Source organism: Dendropsophus ebraccatus, chromosome 1, assembly GCF_027789765.1.
Source record: "Dendropsophus ebraccatus isolate aDenEbr1 chromosome 1, aDenEbr1.pat, whole genome shotgun sequence".
Classification (NCBI taxonomy): Eukaryota; Metazoa; Chordata; class Amphibia; order Anura; family Hylidae; genus Dendropsophus; species Dendropsophus ebraccatus.
Genome location: NC_091454.1, coordinates 16412328 through 16422601, shown reverse-complemented (window position 1 = coordinate 16422601; position 10274 = coordinate 16412328).

Here is a 10274-nt window from a genome sequence, read left to right as displayed (position 1 = left end):
TGCACAATACCAGAGAATACTAGGGGAAAACCAGCAGCAGTTGCAGTGCAAACACTTACCAGAACAGGCATTGACACAGAAATAGAAATGGGCATAATAGGAGTAGTAGTCTGCATGTTCTGGGACACTGCATGTGTGTGTGTTGGGGGTCAGGCAGTGTGTGTGTGTTCCATTCATGTTCAGAAAGTTAAATGTTAAGGAACTGTCAACACAGACATTTGAATCTGAATAATAATAATTACATTTCTCTAGTCAGCAACTATATGTGGTTTTAACAGATGAAAAGATAAAAACATTTGATGACATTGGAATGTTTTTGTAAGAGCTTTTCTTGTAGAAAACCTGATGCGGCCCAGCCTCACCCAGACTCTACCTCCAGCGGCCCCCGGGTAAATTGAGTTTGAGACCCCTGCCTTAGATAAAGGAAAGTTATTCCTCCTGTGGATTTAGCCCTGCATAGTGACTAGAGTCTCGCACTGAAGAAAAATCTTTCTCTCTCTGACCGAGTCTCTATCTACCATCAACTAACAAAAAGACCTCCAGGTCCCTGGTCTGAGCCAGGCCTGGCTGGAAGCTGCAGCAGCAACTCTATCTGTGTCTCTCCTTCACTGCAAATAACTATAAAAACCTCCCAACAGGGACTAACTGAGCTTAAATAGGGGTGACTGGGTCTAACCTCCTATTGATGGGGCTGTGCAAGAGGAAAAAAGAGAGAGAGTGTGAGTGGTGGTCTGGTGTGTGAGACACCTGCACCCATTATTGGTTGAAACAGTGAACATAAAAACACATAGTTAACCCTTGGCATACCTTCAGCTGTGCTCTTACAGCAGATAGGGGTAAGTGAGACACCAAGTGGTAAAAGTGAAAAAGGCAGCTTCATCCCCTAGTGTGACTTAGTGGACCAACCCATACCAGGACACTATAGATAGATATGAGCTAAATATAAGATAGATAGATAGATAGATAGATAGATAGATAGATAGATAGGAGATAGATAGATAGGAGATAGATAGATAGATAGATAGATAGATAGGATATAGATAATAAATAGATAGATAGATAGATAGATAGATAGATAGATAGATAGATAGATAGATAGATAGATAGATAGCTCTTTGGTTGCTGATATATTTGTGGCCTACAATAATTCCTCATTGTAATAGAAGTAAAGTTCATAAAAGAGACTCCTCTCCTCCCATACTCTTTTCTCATTTCATGAATGGTATTTAAAAAAAAGAAGTGTGATTCCGTCTCCTGGGGTATGACTATGAGGGTAGGGGGCAGATTGAGGCTCATGGAGTAGGAATATGAGGCTGAGGGGTATAAATTATCATTAGGAGGGTGAATCTGAAGCTTAGGGATGTGAATCAGGAGAATCATCACCAGGGTGGCACAATCTGAGGTTAGTTGGGGGAAAGATCAGAAGCTTTACTCCTAGAGTAGTAGATACTTGGAAGAAACCTCCAGCAGATGTGGTTAGTAAATCTACAGTAAGTGAATGTAAAGCTGCCTGGGATAAACATATATCTGAGGCTATAAAGTGAGATAAAAAAAACTCTTTAATACTAATGACACGTCTTTAGCTAGATGTAGTAAAAAAAAAAAAAAACATGAGGCATATATGACATACCAAAAATTAGAAGCGATACCTATGACTACAGAGTAACAAACGCTATGGTTGGTTCGACTTCATCATGGTTTATAGTCACCCCAACCTCAGCCGTGTTCTGTTAAGTCACAAATAAGTCAGTTCCTATGTATGTGGTATCACCTATAGACATCAGCTTCTGAAAGTCACAAGATTCTCGAGGTTTTCTCGTAGGACTATGAAAGCCGTTCCGACCGAGATGCCTATGAATCATTTTGTTAACTATAAGTTTCCGCTAACTTCCTTATGAAACTCGAGCAGCGCTTATAAGACTCAGAAAGTATTACAGAAGAGAATAGTATACCCATCATCCTCCCTGCACGCAGAGGACATGAGAGAGGAGCGTGTCCAGAAAAGTCATACTCAGGTTTTCTTGACTAACAAAAATGAGGAACAACTTTCCCATGGCCTCCTTAGTACAGGAAGCTTTGGGGTGCATGAACTTTAGAAACCCTCGGATGTTTTCCTCCGTAACCCCGTCCATTGAAAACATAGCCTTTTAAAAAGTCTATGTTGTGTGTAGAAGAATTCAAGGACAATGAAATGCTTCACTTCTGACAAAAATGACAAAATTCTGTTTACCTGGAGCTACCACTAGGGGGGGATCACTGCATACAGATTTATAATACAAGATCAACCAAAACACAGTGGAGACACCATCACGTGTTTCTCAATGTCAGTGGATCTAAGAACAGTGCCCCCTGGGAAATCAAAGATGCAAAAATAGTTGGAAGGTGGTTTCCTTGACTGGAGATTCTCCTTGACTTGGTTGTTCCTTCCCAGAGAAAGGTCTGGCTAGCTCACTGACGTTGAGAAAGACGTGCTGGTGTCTCCACAGTATTTTTGTATATTTGATATTCCAGGAGGCAATGTTCCTAGATTCACTTACGTAGAGAAACATGTGATGGTGTTACGTGATTTGCAGTGTTTTGGTCGATCTTCATGAAGTCAACTATCATTCTCTTGAATGCACTTACTAGGCTTTGCTCCCACTAGCCAGAATCCTACTCCACACTGATGAGGGGCAAATACCCCGAAACAGCTGTCTGTGAAAGGATACCTTGCTGGGGTATTTTGCAAGTCCTGGCATTTTTTGATTGTGGCTTGTTGGAGGGTGGTTTCCTTGACTGGAGACCCCCATTGGCTTGGTTGTTTCTTCCCAGAGAAAGGTCTGGCTAGCTCACTGACGTAGAGAAACATGCGATGGTGTCACATGATTTGCAGTGTTTTGGTTGATCTTCATGAGGTCAACCATCATTCTCTTTAATGCACTTACTAGGCTTTGCTCCCACTAGCCAGAATCCTACTCCACACTGATGAGGGGCAAATACCCCAAAACTGTTGTCTGTGGATGGATACCTTGCTGGGATATTTCACGAGTCCTGTCATTTTTTGATTGTGACTTGTTGGAGGGCGGTTTCCTTGAATGGAGACTCTCCTTGACTTGGTTGTTCCTTCCCGGAGCAAGGTCTGGCTAGCTCACTGACTTTGAGAAACATGTGATGGTGTCTCCGCAGTGTTTTTTCATATTTAAAATAGTAAGCCATGCCGGAGACCAAGACTGAGATGGAAAGTCATGCTGGGGGCGTCAAGATGAAGACTAGGAATAAATGGGGAACTATGTTGGAGACGTGAGGTAAGCTAGGTAGCCATGCTGTGTACTAGGAAAGAGATCAAACAATGCTTGAGTATGGAAGAAGATGAGGAACATGGCATGGCGATGGCGGCCAAGCAGTATGACCTTGTGAACCTGTACATAGCATAGTTATACTTCTAGGACTTGCCAAGTTAAATATTTGTGAAAATACATTCATTTAGCAAACTTGTCTCCTTGCAAAATTCTCCTGATATGCTGCTCTTTTCCTCCCATTTTTGTCTATGTTACCAACCACCACTCTGCTCTAAAATCAGTGGTCTGGCTGATATATATATATATATATATATATATATATATATATATATGTATATATATTTATATGGGGACATTTATAAAGGCCCCGCCACAGGCATACGCCAGGGAGAAGGTGCAGACTCATCCTTTCTCCCTTGCATATGCCTGCCGTATGCCCCGCGGGCCCAATCGGTGGGAAGAGGGGGGACGGCAAGGCCTCGTGGCCTCCTCCCGCGCCGCATATATCATGATTTAAGTCTGCTCGCCGGCGTAAATTATGCTCCAAATCTACACTGCGCCAGGCGCAGGTTCGGGCTCCCAGACGACCGGATTCACTAAGAGGCATATGCCTCTTAGTGAATCCAGCCGGGGGAAAAGGGTTTTCATAAATCCCCTCCCCCCATAGTGTATATATATACTGTATAATATATACATAAATATGTAACTTTAGCTTTTAGAGCAGAGCAGTGGTCAGTAACCTACAAGCAGAGATAAATGGCAGCATATCAGGAGGAGGAGACAAGTTTACTAAATGAATATAATTGCCAGAATATTTAACTTGACGAGTTCTACAAGTACAACTATATTAGCTGAGATGGAAATACCCCTTTAAGGCAGGTGGGAAGGTGTGAAATATTGTACCAAAACATTTGTATTCATATAGAACACTGCCTATTGAGTGTTTTTTTTTTGCTATGGTAATAACCGTGCTGTCTAACTTTTTGTGGTTGCACATACTGTATGACCGAGATTCTCACATACCTTATTGACTAAAGGTAGGTCAGTGGTCGTCTTGTCTTAGTAGACCTTTACAAACACTCGCATGCTAGAACTGACATGTACCTTTTCTGCGGCCGCTATGCATTCAATAGTTTCTGCAGAGAACCTGTCACTGCACACAATGGAGCGTGCGGCTCCGGACGCACACTCCATTGTGTGCAGCGGTGAATTCGGATGCGGGCACACCCTTGTGCGCCCACATCCCAATTTAGCAGAAATGAAGGTCTGCAGTACCCTGCAGTAATCCCTTCAACCACCAAGATGTTCCAGCAAATATTGAAAGTGGACAAGCAAGCTTTTCCACTCAAGATCTGTAGAATTGGAAAACACTTAAAAAAGACAAAAGTTAATTTTTCAACATTACACATAAAAAATAAAAACCTTTCTATTATCCACCATCAGCAGTTTTTCTTCACTGTTTCCCACACTCCTAAGATTGAGCAACAACTTTACGTCATGTTAAGAACTTCTCCATCCACAATGTACGGTACACTCAAGGAAAAAATAAAATTATTATTATTATTATAATACACCAAGAAGGAGAAGTAGTTGTTGGAGTGGAGTGAAGCATTCTATGTGTGATGTAATAATGATCTAAATAAGTGATTATAATATTAGAGCAATAGTGTAGTGTCCCACTACGGGTGGTTTTCTTGTCTTACCCAAGTAAAACTGGTTCACTCAGGTGCCACACCTAGGTTATGTAGTTGCTGTGCCCTGCTCCAGTCAACAGGTGTCTCACTCCCCCTGTGCACAGCTGCAGCACATGTAAGAAGGTTTAGCCTGTTCACACACTCTCTTACTGTCACACGGCCCTATATAAGATAAGGGCTTCTTGTTCAGTTCTAGTCCAGGGGTAGTCCCTGTGTAGTCTAGTTCCAGACAAAGGAGTTAGAACAAGCTCCAGTGTGAGAGACTACAGCAGTCATGCACTGCTGAACCCAACCTTGAGGTAACCGGAGATAGAGGAACAACCGTTGCCTACAACATGGATCTTCACTTCAGGACAGTAACCCTCTAGAGAGAAAAGGCAGTGGGACTGATCGGCAGTAGAGCAGAGATGCAAGTTAGCCGCTCTCTACTGACTACGCTCTACTACGTGGGAAAACTTCTAGTTGGCCTCACCCAGAGACAGAGGCCTGGGACTCGTACTACCTTGCAGGACAGTCACCAATACTGTGTAGGCAGAAGGCGGTCAGATAATGCAGACTTATCTAAAAAGTGCAAAGCACTGTTATATCTTTGTATTGCACTGAAGATATTTTTCAAGTAAAGTTTAAGCCTTGTTTAAGTTGGACTCTGTTATCTTTGTCGCCGCACCCTGCTCGCCGCACACTAGTTATACCAATGGTCCGGTGCCAGAGTGTCCGGGGGTGGGTGTTACCACTCCTGGCCACCGGGATAAGTCGCTGCAAAACACCAGAGCCCACCGGCTGGTTCTACACTGGTATCCAGTGCCCCGGGCCATGGCAATAGGATAAGTTTGTTGAAGGCTGCCTCATGAGAAAACTCAGGGAGAGATAAACAGAAAGGTGTGACTTATGGCAACACTTTGTAAGTGGCTCAAGCAGAATGCGTGTGATCAGGGGCGTAGCTAATGTCTCCTGGGCCCTGGTGCGAGAGGCCAACTTGGCCCCCCCCCCTCCTTTCACGACCAAGTGATGCTATTGGTGTGTGTATATATATATATACACACACCAAGACAGATATTACCACTAACACCAGCATATTGGAAGAGAAAGTATTATCACCGTACATATTACCGCCATACTGTTACCGACCAAATCCTGTATACTGAGACCTATATTACCAGTAATACCAGTATATAGGAAGGAAACATTACCGCCACACCACAACCACTACCATCACCACCATATTGTTACTGATCAAATCCAGTATACTAAATCACCTCATCCAGTCATATAGAGGTGGCCCCAGCTCTACACAGGCTCTATACACCATATACATTACAGTGCAGATATATCAGGTGACTCCCAGGGGGACGTCTTCTCTGATCGGAGTTCTTCCCTTTTCATCTTCTTCTCCATTTGCCCTGGGCCATTATGAGAACTTCTCCGAGCCACGAATCCACAGAATCTGCCAGACAGACATATTAGTCTCCTCACTCTGGCACCATCCTCACCTATATACACACTGCACATCTGTATTGTCCCCTTTACACACTCCTTTAGTGGGTAGCCCTGACTCTATGTGACCTCCTAATAATATATGCCCCCCTCTGTGTATTCCCTCTCCCCCTATGTTGCCCCCCCCCAAATAGATGGCCCCTCTCCCCCCATGTTGCCCTCCTTATAGATGGCCCCCTCTCCCCCCACCCCCCCTTATAGATGGCCTCCTCTCCCCCCTCCATATAGATGGCCCCCTTTACCCCCTCCCTTATAGATGGTCCCCTTCCCCCCCTCCCTTATAGATGGTCCCCTTCCCCCCCTCCCTTATAGATGGCCCCCGCTCTCCTCACCCTCCCTTATGGATGGCCCCCTCTCCCCCCACCCTCCCTTATAGATGGCCCCCTCTCCCCCCCTCCCTTATAGATGGTCCCCTTCCCCCCCCCCCTCCCTTATAGATGGTCCCCTTCCCCCCCTCCCTTATAGATGGTCCCCTTCACCCCCCCTCCCTTATAGATGGTCCCCTTCACCCCCCCTCCCTTATAGATGGTCCCCTTCACCCCCCCTGCCTTAAAGATGGTCCCCTTCACCCCCCCTGCCTTAAAGATGGTCCCCTTCACCCCCCTCCCTTATAGATGTTCCCCTTCACCCCCCCTCCCTTATAGATGGTCCCCTTCACCCCCCCCCTCCCTTAAAATGGTCCCCTTCACCCCCCCTCCCTTATAGATGGTCCCCTTCCCCCCCCCCCTGCCTTAAAGATGGTCCCCTTCACCCCCCCTCCCTTATAGATGGTCCCCTTCACCCCCCCCCTCCCTTATAGATGGCCCCCTCTCCCCCCCCTCCCTTATACATGGTCCCCTTCACCCCCCCCCTCCCTTATAGATGGTCCCCTTCACCCCCCCTCCCTTATAGATGGTCCCCTTCACCCCCCCTCCCTGATAGATGGTCCCCTTCACCCCCCCCTCCCTTATAGATGGCCCCCTCTCCCCCCCCTCCCTTATAGATGGTCCCCTTCACCCCCCCCCTCCCTTATAGATGGTCCCCTTCACCCCCCCTCCCTTATAGATGGTCCCCTTCACCCCCCCTCCCTTATAGATGGCCCCCTTCACCCCCCCTCCCTTATAGCCTTATAGATGGCCCCCTTCACCCCCCCTCTCCCTTATAGATGGTCCCCTTCACCCCCCTCCCTTATAGATGGCCCCCTTCACCCCCCCTCCCTTATAGATGGTCCCCTTCACCCCCCCCCCTTATAGATGGTCCCCTTCACCCCCTCCTCCCTTATAGATGGTCCCCTTCACCCCCCCCTCCTCCCTTATAGATGGTCCCCCTTACCCCCCCTCCCTTATAGATGGTCCCCTTCACTCCCCCCCTCCTCCCTTATAGATGGTCCCCTTCACCCCCCCTCCCTTATAGATGGTCCCCTTCACCCCCCCCCCTCCCTTATAGATGGCCCCCTCTCCCCCCCCTCCCTTATAGATGGTCCCCTTCACCCCCCCCCTCCCTTATAGATGGTCCCCTTCACCCCCCCCCCCCTCCCTTATAGATGGTCCCCTTCACCCCCCTCGCTTATAGATGGCCCCCTTCACCCCCCCTCCCTTATAGATGGCCCCCTTCACCCCCCCCTCCCTTATAGATGGTCCCCTTCACCCCCCCCCCTTATAGATGGTCCCCTTCACCCCCCCTCCCTTATAGATGGCCCCCTTCACCCCCCCTCCCTTATAGATGGCCCCCTTCACCCCCCCCTCCCTTATAGATGGTCCCCTTCACCCCCCCCCCTTATAGATGGTCCCCTTCACCCCCCCCCCTCCTCCCTTATAGATGGTCCCCTTCACCCCCCCCTTATAGATGGTCCCCTTCACCCCCCCTCCTCCCTTATAGATGGTCCCCTTCACCCCCCCTCCTCCCTTATAGATGGTCCCCTTCACCCCCCTCCCCTCCTCCCTTATAGATGGTCCCCTTCACCCCCCCCTCCTCCCTTATAGATTGTCCCCTTCACCCCCCCTCCTCCCTTATAGATGGTCCCCTTCACCCCCCCCCCTTATAGATGGTCCCCTTCACCCCCCCTCCTCCCTTATAGATGGTCCCCTTCACCCCCCCCTCCTCCCTTATAGATGGTCCCCCTTACCCCCCCTCCCTTATAGATGGTCCCCTTCACTCCCCCCCTCCTCCCTTATAGATGGTCCCCTTCACCCCCCCTCCCTTATAGATGGTCCCCTTCACCCCCCCCCTCCCTTATAGATGGCCCCCTCTCCCCCCCTCCCTTATAGATGGTCCCCCTTACCCCCCCTCCCTTATAGATGGTCCCCTTCACCCCCCCCTCCCTTATAGATGGTCCCCTTCACCCCCCCTCCCTTATAGATGGTCCCCTTCACCCCCCCTGCCTTAAAGATGGTCCCCTTCACCCCCCCTGCCTTAAAGATGGTCCCCTTCACCCCCCCTCCCTTATAGATGGTCCCCTTCACCCCCCCTCCCTTATAGATGGTCCCCTTCACCCCCCCCCCTCCCTTATAGATGGTCCCCTTCACCCCCCCCCTCCCTTATAGATGGTCCCCTTCACCCCCCCTCCCTTATAGATGGTCCCCTTCACCCCCCCCCCTGCCTTAAAGATGGTCCCCTTCACCCCCCCTCCCTTATAGATGGTCCCCTTCACCCCCCCTCCCTTATAGATGGCCCCCTCTCCCCCCCCTCCCTTATAGATGGTCCCCTTCACCCCCCCCCCTCCCTTATAGATGGTCCCCTTCACCCCCCCTCCCTTATAGATGGTCCCCTTCACCCCCCTCCCTTATAGATGGTCCCCTTCACCCCCCCTCCCTGATAGATGGTCCCCTTCACCCCCCCCCCTCCCTTATAGATGGCCCCCTCTCCCCCCCCCTCCCTTATAGATGGTCCCCTTCACCCCCCCCCCTCCCTTATAGATGGTCCCCTTCACCCCCCTCCCTTATAGATGGTCCCCTTCACCCCCCCTCCCTTATAGATGGCCCCCTTCACCCCCCCTCCCTTATAGCCTTATAGATGGCCCCCTTCACCCCCCCTCTCCCTTATAGATGGTCCCCTTCACCCCCCTCCCTTATAGATGGCCCCCTTCACCCCCCCTCCCTTATAGATGGTCCCCTTCACCCCCCCCCCTTATAGATGGTCCCCTTCACCCCCCCTCCTCCCTTATAGATGGTCCCCTTCACCCCCCCCTCCTCCCTTATAGATGGTCCCCCTTACCCCCCCTCCCTTATAGATGGTCCCCTTCACTCCCCCCCTCCTCCCTTATAGATGGTCCCCTTCACCCCCCCTCCCTTATAGATGGTCCCCTTCACCCCCCCCCCCCCTCCCTTATAGATGGCCCCCTCTCCCCCCCCCTCCCTTATAGATGGTCCCCTTCACCCCCCCCCCCTCCCTTATAGATGGTCCCCTTCACCCCCCCCCCTCCCTTATAGATGGTCCCCTTCACCCCCCTCGCTTATAGATGGCCCCCTTCACCCCCCCTCCCTTATAGATGGCCCCCTTCACCCCCCCCCCCTCCCTTATAGATGGTCCCCTTCACCCCCCCCCTTATAGATGGTCCCCTTCACCCCCCCTCCCTTATAGATGGCCCCCTTCACCCCCCCTCCCTTATAGATGGCCCCCTTCACCCCCCCTTCCCCTTATAGATGGTCCCCTTCACCCCCCCCCCTCCTCCCTTATAGATGGTCCCCTTCACCCCCCCCTTATAGATGGTCCCCTTCACCCCCCCTCCTCCCTTATAGATGGTCCCCTTCACCCCCCCTCCTCCCTTATAGATGGTCCCCTTCACCCCCCTCCCCTCCTCCCTTATAGATGGTCCCCTTCACCCCCCCCT